Here is a 14,367-nt window from a genome sequence, read left to right as displayed (position 1 = left end):
GAGAGGTGCTGGGATGTAACATAGGTATAGAAAGCTAACCAGGTAATAAGTATAGAAACCCAACCAGGTCGTGCATGTGCAAGACCGAAGGGTTAGGACTTCGATGGGAAGATAGGACTCAATGGGAAACCTAGGTGGCAAGGGGGCCCCTTCTAGTGATTCAGACAGGTCGTGACCTGTTTGGGCCACCGCGGGAGCGGACTGCTGGGCAGGATGGACCTATGGTCTGACCCGGCGGAGGCACTGCTTATGTTCTTATGTTCTTAAGCTATTTAAACTTTTCACAATTAATTGGATCAGCACACTTTCAACTTGTTCTTTTTTCCACAATTCAGACTTGCTTGCCAACAATTTGGCATTGCTTTTATCTACCACTGTTGCAACATATTGACTATGCTTTCAGATTATAAATGCATTAAATTACTGGTGTTCAACTAGATCAGTGTTTCTCAACCTGCAGTACGCATATCCTAGGGGGTACATGGACTGCCTGTGGGCTGACCGCCGCCCGGGATCCCTCCCTGCCTGCCCCTGTCCCCCACCACAACTCTGGGCAAGGAAGGGCCAGGCGTATGCAGCAATTGCACACCACCGGTCCACAAGCCTTCCCCCCGACATCAGAATTGATGGGGGAAGGCTTTTGGTCTGGAAGGACGTGCAACCAGAGAGTCATGAAATCACCAGACAACAAAGGTAGGAAAAATGATTTTATTTTCAATTTAGTGATCAAAATGTGTCAGTTTTGAGAATTTATATCTGCTGTCTATATTTTGCACTATATTTGTCTATTTTTCTATAGTTGTTACTGAGGTGATGTTGCATATTTTAAAGTCATCTGCCTTGACCTCTTTGAAAACCCCCCAAATATAAATGATAATTAATATTTTCTCTTGAGTACAGTGTGCTTTGTGTTTTCAAATTTTGTGGTTACCATTATGTATTAAGATTATATTGTGTGTATATGAAAATGGATGGAAGAAATTGCATTACAATTAGTATTATTATTATGAGGGGTGGAGTTTTAAACACTGGGTCATCAACCAATTTGAAGCTTGACTTGGTTAACATTAAGAACAGAGTAATACAAAAGAACAGAAGAATCTAATTTGGAAAAAAAAGAATAATTTACTAAATGTTTGCCAAACAAGACTGTCTTCAGAGCCTTCTTGAAAGATAAGAAGGGGCCTAAGCTTCTTAGCGAGAGTGGCAAGTTATTCCAAAGCTCAGTTAGTTGTAGAGAAAGAATGGCTAAGTTTTCTGATAGATTTGATTTTGCCCTTAAGGGTAGGAAAAGAAAGTTTTAATCCCAAGAGCTCCTAGCCAGATGAGATCTGCACATATTTCAGTCCAAAGGGACAAGAGTAATACAGAGGTCAAATAAGATCTTGAATGCAATACAAATGCATTTAAATTGAATTCTCAAATGGACTGGAAGCCAATGTAGTTCTCTAAAGAGAAGGGACACATGGTCCAACTTGCTATTACCAAAAATAGGTCTGGTAGAAGTATCCTGTATTAGCTGTGGTCTCTGAAGGCTAGCCTTAGATAAGCCCACGTACAGTGAATTGCAATAGTCTAAATATGCCAGAATGATTGATTGGACCCAAGAAAGAAAAATGCTGTTGGTAGAAAGGTCTAACTTTCCTCAAAACACGCAGACTAAAAAAAAAACATTTTTTTGCAAGAGAACTAATTTGATCCTTAAACGTGAGTGAAGAATCGATGAGAATGCCTAATACTAATGAGGAGAACTCGATTTTCAAAGATTCGCCTGAATCTAGGTTCACATCAGAAGAAAGAAAATCTAATTTAGGGCCCAGCCAAATAAGTTTTGTTTTAGCAGCATTTAATTTTATCTGGACCACCAGTGCCCAGGACTGTAGTTTTGCAATGCTGTGGTTAATATTGGATGATAAATTAACTAGGTCTGGATCGACCTTGAGTATTATGAAAATGTCGTCAGCATACGTCAATAGGGTTTCGCAAATATTCAGGTCATAGTATTTCAATGTACTCGTAGAGATGTTGAATAAGATCTGAGACAGTGGAGAGCCCTGGGGCACACCACAAGGGGCCCTCCAGGATTCTGAAGTAGATCCCTCCATATTAACTGAGTAGGAATGATAGGATAAAAATTTAGAAAACCATGCCAGGACAGTCTGATTTAGACCAATTTCTGAGAGCAGGAAACACAAGACGTCGTGATTAACAACATCATAAGCAGCAGATAAATCAAGCAGAATAGTGTGTTCTTACATAATTGCAATTGTTGAATCTTTGAGAGCAGGGAGACCAGGAGTGTTTCTGTACTAAAATTTGAGCGGAAACCATGCTGGAAAGGTTGGAGGATAGAAAATTTCTCCAAGTACATTGACAGTTGGGAAGCAACAATTGATTCCCCAAAGTTTGGTTAGAAGGGGTATATTGGCAATAGGTCTATAGTGAAAGAGGACAAAGGGGAGTAAGACTTATTGAACCCATATCATACGATAAGTGTCTGTTTTCTAAGGCTTAATTCAGTAGCGCAGACAACCAATTAATGACTTGAGATGGAATATTCGCAAATAAATAGGAGGGGGAAGGGGGCAAGAATACATTTACATTTCATCAGCTTGTTGCACATTTTAGAAACTTGAAACTCAAATACAGGGTCAAAAGTATACCAAAAACGATCTGAGGGGATCTCCACTGAGCTGTCCTTGAAATCCCTTTTAAAAATGATCAAGATTCACTATAGGAAAAGAGTTCCTAATAGTAGAGATTTTATCTTGAAAGAAAGCAGCAAGAGAATCTGCAGTTCCTTCAGCACTAGGGCAAGTGCTTTTTCTGAACCCCCTCTGGCCCACACGGTTCAGATATCAGCAAAAATCAAGCATGTGTGGGGGAAGGGAGGTAGTGACAGCGGCTGTGTGTGGATTTTTATGCTAACAAATGCCATCTAATAGAGGAGACATGATTGAAATATCCTGTCCAATAGTCATACAGCTGCATTCTGCACAATCTTTTTACACCATTATAGATAACATTACAATAGTCTAACCTAATCAAGACTAATCCAGAAAGGGTCTCTAAACAGTGAATTGAGCATAGATTATATAAACTTTACTTATTTATGATCAAGTTTCTGCCATAATTGGCAGCCCAAGATCACAAATGAACTTCATAGTAAAATAGTAAGACACTTAATCAAGTCAGGCTTATAAAAATACCAGAAATCCACAAATTCTGATAAATTCCAGTATTAAATACAAGTTTGTAGAAAGCCAGCCGCTTTTCATGACAAACACTTTCATTCACTGTTACTTACTTCTCACTCTTATGAACGCTTTAGGAAACAATTGAAGTCTTATCTTTTCCCTAAGTACTTGTCCGAGTAGTTATCTATGGCCCTTTTATGTAGATTATGTAATTTTTGTAAACCGCATTGAACTTATGGTTATACGGTACAGAAAAATGATATGTTATGAAATATTATTCTACTATATTTTATTAAATATATTAGTACATAATTTGGTTCAGAATATTTTTTTTCTTGTTTTCCTCCTCTAAACTTAGGTGTGTCTTATGGTCAGGTGCGTCTTATAGTGTGAAAAATACAGTAAGCAGGATGAAGTTGGTCTACAAAGCAGCTAGTAATATAGTTCATGGTCTTTGTCAATGTTTATAGGGACAAAGATCATAATATGCATACTAATAAAGGGTAGATATGATAAAGATATTTAAATACACCATCCTTCTAAACTGGAGGTCAGAAGGGGTGTTGTCTTTCTTGGTGGAATGTGTTTGCTGAAATTATTTAGATGAAGCATGTTACCTACAAGCAGCATGCTGTCAAACCCCTTCTGTCACTGATTGTTGTGGTTTTATAAAACTTAATGAAACATTTATGAACAAATTAAGTTTTCTATATTTTCTACATCAAATTTTCTGTCATTTCTTGGCTTTCTATGTTCATATGCAGAACCTGGGCCTTGACATCTTTAGACAACACACAACAAACAGATCCAACAAAGTCTGCAGTACAGTAGGCAAGAGCAAAAAAAGAAAAAAACTGCAGATCAAAATGTACAAGATGCAGGCTATGTTTATTTGTACCAAATATTAATGCAGTTACTGATATCACCTTACTACAAACCAAGGGACCCATCACAGTCCATGTTTTGGAGAACACACCTTCTTCAGGGGTCCATGGTTGTTAAGGTTTAAGATAAACCGCAATGAGAATGGTATAAAATAAAAGCCTGTGTGAATGAAACGCAAGCCGACAGTGCAATGCCAAAAGGTGTGTTCTCCGAAAATGGACCGTGTTGGCTCCCTTGGTTTGTAGTAAGGTGATATCAGTAACTGCATTAATATTTGGTACAAATAAACATAGCCTGCATCTTGTACATTTTGATCTGCAGTTTTTTCTTGTTTTTTGCCCTTGACATCTTTATGCACCATAGATTTACCTAGGGCTTTTTTTTTTTAGGGTTTTAGAGCTTATACATTCAATCACTTTTCAAAATTAAGCCTTGTGCCTAGTGTGGCAACCTGCAACAAGGGGTGGGGTGGGAGGACTTGTGAACCCACAAAGGAACATTCTGCTTGAACAATGTGTTGTTGAAGGGGGAATTAATTAAATAGTTCTTTGGGAACTGTTCTTCTTCTAAAGGGTAGCTGGGATGGGGGGGAAATAAAATAAAAAGATTATGTTTTGAGTTGGGCCAGCACGGATCAACAATTATATTTGGAAAGGGTAAATGTATCTTGGATTTTATGTTTGGTCTGTTAAAGAGATATAAACAAATATCTCTAATGGTGTAAATGTAGATGGGGTTCTTTCAACTGAATTTCTGCAACAAGTGGAGATAGGATAAAGTTGAAGAGGGGCAAAGAGGGGAGTGATTTAAGGCAGTACAGTATGTCTTTACGGAAACAGTAATGGAAGCATAGAACAGCTGCCTCAGTGGAAGGAGTAAAGACAAAGACTTATCTGAATTAAAGAATGGTTAGGACAAGCACCGAGGATCTCAAAGGAATTGTACAGTTCAGCCATTGGTATGAATTGGCAGACTTGATATGCCTTTATAGAAACAAAAAAATGACCAATCATACTGAAAATGTTATACAGCAACCAGCCCTCTCTGGAACAAGCAATGTGGACATGGAGAATGTACACATGGTCAGAAAAGTTGCTAGAGAAGCACTGAAGGTCTCACCAATTTTTCTTTCAATAAATGAACAGAAAGGGTAAAGACACACAAGAAACCTTCACAATACACTCCCTCTATGCAGGAGACACGAGTAGTCTGTGGCACAGCCTGCGACTTGTAGTTGCCAGAATTCCTCCAAACACTCAAAAAGTGAGTCACATCAAGGACTGGGTGCATGCTCTCCCTATCTCACTTAGCCTGAGGATAAGAAACGAAGGATTCAAAGGAGGCAACTCAGGAGGGGAACAAGGAAGAGGTCCTGATTGCACTGCAGAAAGCAGAGGGCCTAAGTAATTTGTGACCTACTTGCTGCCTAGAAGTGGCTACTTTCTGTTGCTCACCTGGTCAAATTTGATAGACAGTAGCCTGGAAGCAGTGTTCCAGAAAGCAAATAAGGGACCAGCTGATCACATGTACCTGCCCAATCCCAGAACAGTGAACCAAATTTTATGCTGCTTATCCTAGAAATAAGCAGTTAATTTTCCCCAAGTCCATCTAAATACTGAGGTCCCATTTGTCCTTGGATAGTAAAGTAAAATTCAATGTAACAATCTAAAATGAAAAACGATGAGGAGGCATAGTTTATAGGCCTTTTAGTGATGGGCTTCAAATCCATAGATGTTAGCAGAAATTGAGCTGTAGTGTTTTGGACTAATTGCAAAACTGGTGGGTTTTTTGTTTTTTAGAAATCCTAAATAAAGTGAAGTTCTGAAGCATTGCAGAAGTCACAATTTCAAAAGAGATTCATACATTTGATAAATTTAAATAATAGTACAGCAGGTTAAAATATTCATGCAGCCTGCACACTTATGGATTTCTTATTGTTTGTTTATTTATCCCCCGCCCTTATCCAGGGCGAGTTACACAATTACATACAAAATAAGGCATCACATTTAACATACAAATCACATCGACATGAACACACTATAAAACAAATTACACACTTGCATACCAAATATAAAATTACATGAAACATGCAAGTCGCTTCGACGACGAACATTATTATAGCCAAGAAAACTGGCCAACCCTAAAATAACTCAGAATATAAAAATGCATGTAACATACAAGTCGCCTCAATGATGAACATCATTATGGCCAATAAAACAGGCCAGACCATGGAATATATCCGTGACTAGCACTCTGCACTCAACAGTCACTACTCCTCCTCCTTCAACCAATCCTATATTTCATCTGTTTAAAAAAAAAAAAAGTTATCATGTCTTAAACAGTCATGTATTTTTATTCATATGACCCAACACTGAAAAAGCATAGATACCCTCTGGTCCATTACATATGTTTCTAAAGAACTCTGAACATCTGTTATAGCTATACAAATAATAATACACCTGTGTTTTGGGGACGAGAAGGGTTGTTTCTCCCACTTCCTCCTCAGTGTTAGATTTCTAGCTGTGACAACCCAATGGTGCTGTAAGCTTTCATTTGGCTACCTCAGGATACCCTGATTTGCTGCTGCAATGATGGGCCTTGGTCATAAGACAACTGGGTTCAAGAGAATGCTGCAAACTGTAAAATGTACCCTCTGGAACAGACTTGTTAAATATCACTTGTCAAGGACACCCTCCTTAGGGTATGTACATGCTGTCCCCACATCTTGTGGAATGTTTGTAAATTCAGATTTAAAACTGACCCCAGATCTCTCACGTGGCAGTTTACCAGGTTCCAGTGGCACATCAGATCACTCTGTTTTTATTTTAAATGTAAAGCCATGTCATAAAAGACTTCAATGTGACCTACACTAAAATTGTCTGACTGCATTTCCTCCATTTATTCTAAGTCCAGACCAAAACTACAAAGCAATCCTGAATGATCAGTGCTTTTGGATTTAAGCTGTTCTATAGCATAGACCAACATGCCTAGTCATAGACAACACAAATGTAGCTTTAAATTGATTACACGTTTCCAGTGAAGCAAACAGCAAGGTAAACTACAAGTACTGCCAGTATGTCAGTGTCAGCAAACACATGATCACTATCATTACCAGGGTTCTGGCAAACGATCAGCACGCCACTCAAATTGGACTCATGGTATGTGAATATCATAAGAGGAGCTTTCTAAAACTCAAAACTAGCTAACATCTCTCCAGTAATGAAGTTAAAATCCAAAGGGAAAAGAAAAGTCACCAACATTTCATTAGTTTTAACCGCTAATGGCATTGTAAAACAGTTTTTAAAACTATAGGAGACAGGGTTTTTTTTAGTCCTACAGTTGATGCACAAATAGTGGGGGGAAGGAGATGTTGAAAGGGAAAGTAGGAGCAGGCAGAGTGTTCCAGTAAGATTACCCCCCCCCCACACACACACACACACACGCGCGCGAACATCACATTGTGCATAACTTATATAGATTTCTTTGCTTAAAAATATGCTTTTTATTCAGATGATATGATATAATACCGACTTTTAAATACTTGAAAGATATTAATCTTTTCCAGATGTTGGAAATTGATAGCACTAGAAGACATTACGGTAATTGATGTTACAAGTTAGTTGGCTTAGATTAGAACATCAGGAAGTACTTTTTCGCAAAGAGGGTGGTGGATGCTTGGAACACCCTCCTGTGGGAGGTGGAGACAAAAAAATGGGGATGGAATTCAAAAATGCTCTGAGATAACAGAAAAGACCCCTATATGGAAAGAGATGTCATTAAAAAAAAGCAGCTTTGCAATGCCTAGGCAGCAACTCCAATAGCTGGAAAGTAAGGTCAGTCAGTGCTGGGCAGACTTCTGTGGTCTGTGACTCAAAAACTGGTAGGAAGATAAAGTTAAGCAGGAGTATTTCTTATCACATTCAATGCATATGCTATGATTGCAGGTGCTAAGTTGAGGGAGGAGCAGAATCATTAAAATAATATTAGAGATAGAATAAGAGAGACACTAGTTAATTGAGGGGGGGGGAGACATTCTTAGTATGCATGTGTATTTAGATCAAAGTTTAAACTAGAGATAGGAGTTAGCAGGTTTTGTTATCATCCAATGACAACGGTGCAAGGTTGCACTCTTAAGGAGGGGCCCATGCACGTCTATTCTGGGAGACCTTAATCAGTTCAATCAACAACACCCATCTTTTGCTCGCTCTCTCTTCCTGGCTTTCCAGAATGAGATGCCTAGATACCACCAGCAAGACCCTCCCACCATAAACTAAATTAAGTCCGAGTAGTCTTGTCCGTTTTATACAAGCGAGTTAAGGAGGACGTGATTAGCTCCAGCAGCCGAAGCTAACAGAAATTTCTGGCGGACCAAAACTACCGACAGCTTCTTGAGAAAGGCACTTGCTCTTAAAAGAGAGAGCAGACGTAACTAGAAGGACTAACCGACCTACCGGAGGCCGGGAAGACAGCGAGTCTGGGCGCACCTGTTGTGTGAGGGGAGCCCCGGGCCCCTCGCGCTCCGGCGCGCGCGTGCGCGCACACACTGCAGCGGCTCCACACGACGCAAATCGGGGCTAAAAGCTGGCGGCGGTCCTTCTTTTGCGGGCAGCGAATAAGCCCCTCTCTCGGGCGGCATAGAGTTTGGAGGACGAGGCGTCCTTCTGTTTTCAGCTAAGGTGAAAACACCTCAGCTCCCCTCGTGTCCTTCACGACGAGTCCTGCTTACTGAATGGATCAAAGCAAAACTGAAGACAGAACGCCTCTCCTCCAACCCAAACTGAAAACACGATTCCTCTCTTTCCCTCCCTCCCTGTCATTCCCCCATCTAAAGAATGTTCATGCAGGTTTCCTAGTTAGTTCACTTCAGGCTGATAAAGATTAATAAAATAGAGGAGCCGCTCATAGGGCAGCAGCGCCCTCTTGCGACTACCAATTTGACGAAAAGACGGCAGCTAGCCCCCACGTAGCGGTACTAATTTCTAATCAGTAGAGACCTGCAGGAATTAACATCTCAGTCGTGGTATTAGTCGACCTGAAATAATAGCACAGAGCGTTTCTTAAAATAAGCCTTAAATAATTCATCCCAATGTGCTTTATTGGCAACATAATGGTTGGACTAGATTAGAACATAGGTTCTTGGTTCTCTGACCGCTTTTCTCCAAGCAGCTTAGAGAACAGAGCAATTAGTTTGGGCCCGGCTTTCTTACACACCGCCCTCCAAAGAGCTCAAGTGGGAGAGGCTATGTCTGCGAGTATACTGATAGATTTATGGCTGCTGTCCCCGGAGGTTGTAGCAGCTGTTTATGGAAGCCAAGGTAGGCAGGTTTGCGGCTAGTTAAAATGCTTGCATGGGAGCCACACCTATGTCAATGGACATTTAAATAGCATGGAAGGCTCCCCTTCCTTGTGGCTCTGCTGCAGAGGCAAGATAACTCACCCTAGTATTTGTGTTACTGATGGTATGCATACTGAATACATTCCAGGGAATTATGTGCCAGAAAAATAAAGCACCCTTAGTACAGGGGAAGGTACATGGTGCAGGTATTTTAACACTTAGCTCCTGGTCAGCCCAAGCCCCTGTTGGCCATGTAAACAGTGATATTTAGCATCACTCTAACAAAAATCCTATGGTTACTAGAAACCACAGTATGATTTGCCTAACAATTTTTTGGTACATTGTCAAATGACCTCCAAGCTTCAGATGTGCTGGCTTTTAGCTTACTTTTGAGTTATCAAACATGTTTTATATTAGCTATAGCTAATAGTTCTCAACTCATAAGAACATAAGAAATGCCTCCGCTGGGTCAGACCCGAGGTCCATCGCGCCCAGCAGTCCACTCACGCGGCGGCCCAACAGGTCCAGGACCTGTGCAGTAAATTTCTATCTATACCCCTCTATCCCCTTTTCCAGCAGGAATTTGTCCAAACCAGTACTGTACTCTGCCCTATAACTTCCTCTGGAATTGTATTCCAGGTGTCCACCACACGTTGTGTAAAGAAGAACTTCCTAGCATTAGTTTTGAATTTGCCTCCTTTCAACTTTTCCGAATGCCCTCTTGTTTTTTTATTTTCTGAAAGTTTGAAGAATCTGTCCCTCTCTACTCTCTCTATGCCCTTCATGATCTTGTAAGTCTCTATCATATCCCCTCTTAATCTTCTCTTTTCTAGGGAAAAGAGTCCCAGTTTTTCCAATCTCTCAGCGTATGAAAGGCTTTCCATCCCCTTAATCAGTCGTGTTGCTCTCCTCTGAACTCTCTCGAGCAATGCCATATCCTTCTTAAGGTACGGTGACCAATACTGGACGCAGTACTCAAGATGTGGACGCACCATTGCCTGATACAGCGGCAGGATAACTTCTTTCGTTCTGGTTGTAATACCTTTCTTGATTATACCTAGCATTCTATTCGCTCTCTTAGCAGCAGCTGCGCACTGTGCTGTCGGCTTCATTGTCATGTCCACCATCACCCCCAAGCCCCTTTCTTGGGTACTCTCATTCAAAAACATCCCTCCCATCGCATAATTATACCTCGAGTTTTTGCTTCCCACATGCAATACTTTACACTTCCCAACATTGAATTTCATCAGCCATCTCTCTGCCCATTCCCCTAGTTTGACCAAGTCTCTTTGCAATTCTTCGCAGTCCTCCTTTGTCCGAGCTCTACTAAATAGTTTGGTGTCGTCCGCAAATTTTATTATCTCACACTTCGTCCCTGTTTCTAGATCATTTATGAATATGTTAAAAAGCAGTGGCCCGAGCACCGAGCCCTGCGGAACACCACTCGTGACCTTTCTCCAGTCTGAGTAGTGGCCCTTCACCCCTACCCTCTGTTTCCTACCTTCTAACCAGTTTTTGATCCATCTATGCACGTCTCCATCCACCCCATGGTTCTTCAGTTTCCGGAGTAGACGTTCATGAGGCACCTTGTCAAAGGCTTTCTGGAAATCTAGGTATATGATGTCTATGGGGTCTCCTCTGTCCATTTGTTTGTTAATTCCTTCGAAGAAGTGCAGTAAGTTAGTCAGGCACGATCTTCCCCTGCAGAAACCATATTGGCTGGTTTTCAGAAGTTCGTTTCTTTCAAAATGTTCATCGATGTTTTCTTTTATCAGTGCTTCTGCCATTTTCCCCGGAACCGAGGTCAGACTCACCGGTCTGTAGTTTCCCGGGTCCCCTCTTGATCCCTTTTTAAAGATGGGCGTAACATTGGCTATCTTCCAATCCTCCGGAATCACACCTGTTTTCAGAGATGGGTTGCAAATTTGCTGCAGTAGTTCCGCTATTTCCTCCTTTAGTTCCTTCAGAACCCTTGGATGGATTCCATCCGGACCTGGCGATTTGTCAGTTTTTAGTTTTTCTATCTGCCTGCGCACCTCATCAAGGCTCACTTCCATGGATGTTAACTTTTGTGCTTGATTTCCCTTGAAGATTTGTCCGGGTTCCGGTATGTTGGTTGTGTCTTCGCTTGTAAATACCGATGAAAAGAACATGTTAAGTCTTTCTGCGACCTCTTTCTCTTCCTTCACCGCTCCCTTCCGGTCTCCGTCGTCCAGTGGTCCCACCTCCTCCCTAGCCGGCTGTTTCCCTTTAATATATCTAAAGAACGGCTTGAAATTTCGTGCTTCCCTGGCTAGCCTCTATTCATACTCTTTTTTGGCTTTTCGAACCACACGGTGACATTCTTTTTGATACTTTCTGTGATCTTTCCAGTTTCCCTCAGATTTGTCCTTCCATTTTCTGAATGAGTTTTTCTTATTGCCTATCGCTTCCTTCACTATTTTAGTTATCCACGCCGGGTCTTTTGTTCGACTCTTGTTGCACCCTTTTCTGAATTTGGGGATATACAGATTTTGCGCCTCGCTCACTGTATTCTTGAAAAAGGACCAGGCATGTTCTACCGTATGCCATTTTTTGGAAGTGTTCCTAAGTTTCTTCTTTACCATTCCTCTCATTGCTTCGTAGTTTCCCTTCCTGAAGTTAAAAGTTGTCGCTATGGTTCTCTTTCCTTTCAGTATTCCTATTTCCACCTTGAACTTGATCATATTATGATCGCTGTTTCCCAACGGTCCCACTACTTCCACTTCCTTTGCAGGTCCCCTTAGCCCATTTAGGATTAGATCCAGAGTGGCATTTCCTCTTGTCGGTTCTCTAACAAGCTGCTCCATGAAGCAATCTTGTACAGCCTCCAGAAAGTCTGCCTCCCTAGCGCATCTTGAGCTTCCAAGACTCCAGTCTATCCCAGGGTAGTTGAAGTCTCCCATAATAACTGTGTTACCGCTATTGCATTCTCGCTTCATCTCGGCTTCCATTTCTTCATCGATTTCTCCAGTTTGTCCGGGTGGACGATAGTATAGACCTATCTTTATTTCAGGCCCTTTCCTTCCTGGTATTTTAACCCATAGCGATTCTTACTCAAACTCAGTCTTCAAGACACTTCCAGCCAGTTAGGATTTTAGGCTATGCAGAATCCAAACACAACCCACAACTATCACATAGAGATATCCACACTCAAATGCGCCTACTTAAATATCAGAGCGCTAGGTCCAAAAACAGAGCTTATAAAAACCTGGATAACACAAGAAAACCTGGACTGTCTTTTCCTCACAGAAACCTGGCTAACCTCCGACTCAGATCCCAGAATAACTGAAGTCTGTCCACAAGGATACAAAATTACAGTGGTCTGCAGAGAAAAAAAAAGAGGCGGAGGCCTAGTAATCTTAATCAAACAAGATCTAACCCTTAATATAATTGAGAAAACATCTTACCTGTACATGGACCTTTTAGCTTGCCAACTCTCAAGCACCACACTAAAAGACACACTAAACTGCATGCTCTGCTACATAGCGCCGGGAAACTGGTCTTTAGCAAGAACCAAAGTGGAAGACTTCATATACCAAAACTCACTAATAGCAACCTACAACCTACTCCTAGGAGACCTAAATCTACACCTAGATGATCAATCATCCAAACAAGTAGACAACTTTCTCTCATTTCTCAAAGCCTTATCCTTCCAAATGCTAAATCCACAAACAACTCATGAAAAAGGCCACCAACTTGATATTGCAGCTTTCATGACCCACCAACCATCCTTAACAGAAATTCATACAACTAATGGAACATGGTCCAGATCCATCTGGTCAGACCACTACACCTACACTTTCAACATCAACTGGACCAAAAACAACAAAAAAACTATAACAAAACTCAATAAAGTAACATACACCTCACGCAAACACATCGAACCCTCCATATTCTGGTCTAAAATAGATGAAACTATTCTAGAAAACAACCCCGAGGACTTCATCTTACATTGGGAAAGACTTTGCTCCAACACCCTTGATGATTTAGCCCCATTGCAAACCAAATTCAGACCCAGCAGGAGATCAGATAAATGATTCGACTCCGAACTGCTACAACTCAAAAGACAATGTAGACGACTAGAGAGAAAATGGAGAAAATCGAACTCGGATCATACAAAATCTGCCTGGAAAAAAATCAACAAACAATACAAATCACAATTAAAGGACAAGAGAAAAGCACACTACACCAACCTAATAGGCACTGAAACCCAAGACACCAAAAAACTATTCCAAATTCTAAAAACCCTAGCCAACACCAAACCCTACCTGGCCACTAACAATACTACCCCCCCCCCCTCAGCCACTCTATTAGCAGAACACTTCCAAAATAAAATTACCAATGCAAGAGCTACCCTCAATGACACCTCTACCCATTCTAACGAATTCACAATTCTCCCCAAAGATAGAGATTCTACTGCAGCAGATAGAATATGGTCTCAATTCCCCAACATACAATGGCCTGAATTCAACAAATACTACAAAAAATACAGCCATGCATCCTGTGACCTCAACAACTGTCCACCATATCTCCTAAAAATATCCAGCACAAAATTCCGCGCTCTTCTTCTAAACTGGATACAAATCTCACTAATAAACGGCCACTACCCTACCAACCTCAGCGAAATCATCATCACCCCGATCCTCAAAGACCCCAAAGGACCGATAGACCAAACAGCCAACTACAGACCCATTGCCTCTATTCCACTCTACGTCAAAATAATAGAAGGACTAGTTGCCAAATTCCTCTCCAATTACCTAGAAAACCATAACATACTCCATCCCACACAATCCGGCTTCAGAAACAACTTCAGCATGGAAACACTACTAGGATCTCTCTTGGACACAGCCAGACAACATCTCGGCACAGGAAAAAAAATGATGCTCATACAACTAGACCTTACCGCTGCATTCGACTTGGTGGACCATA

At 41.1% G+C, this 14,367-nt stretch overlaps 1 long non-coding RNA gene across 1 annotated transcript in view; it reads right to left on the bottom strand.

The window, feature by feature from the left end:
- LOC117361510 overlaps window positions 1–8,896 on the bottom strand; it is a 40,813-nt gene extending 31,917 nt beyond the window's left edge. Inside the window, exon 1 of the long non-coding RNA XR_004539675.1 lies at window positions 8,534–8,896. This is a non-coding gene — a long non-coding RNA (uncharacterized LOC117361510). The remainder of the gene's footprint in view (window positions 1–8,533) is intronic.
- Window positions 8,897–14,367: the final 5,471 nt, after the last annotated feature.

The sequence above is a fragment of the Geotrypetes seraphini genome, chromosome 5, assembly GCF_902459505.1.
Source record: "Geotrypetes seraphini chromosome 5, aGeoSer1.1, whole genome shotgun sequence".
NCBI classification, from domain to species: Eukaryota; Metazoa; Chordata; class Amphibia; order Gymnophiona; family Dermophiidae; genus Geotrypetes; species Geotrypetes seraphini.
This window is presented reverse-complemented; position numbering and strand designations above follow the sequence as displayed.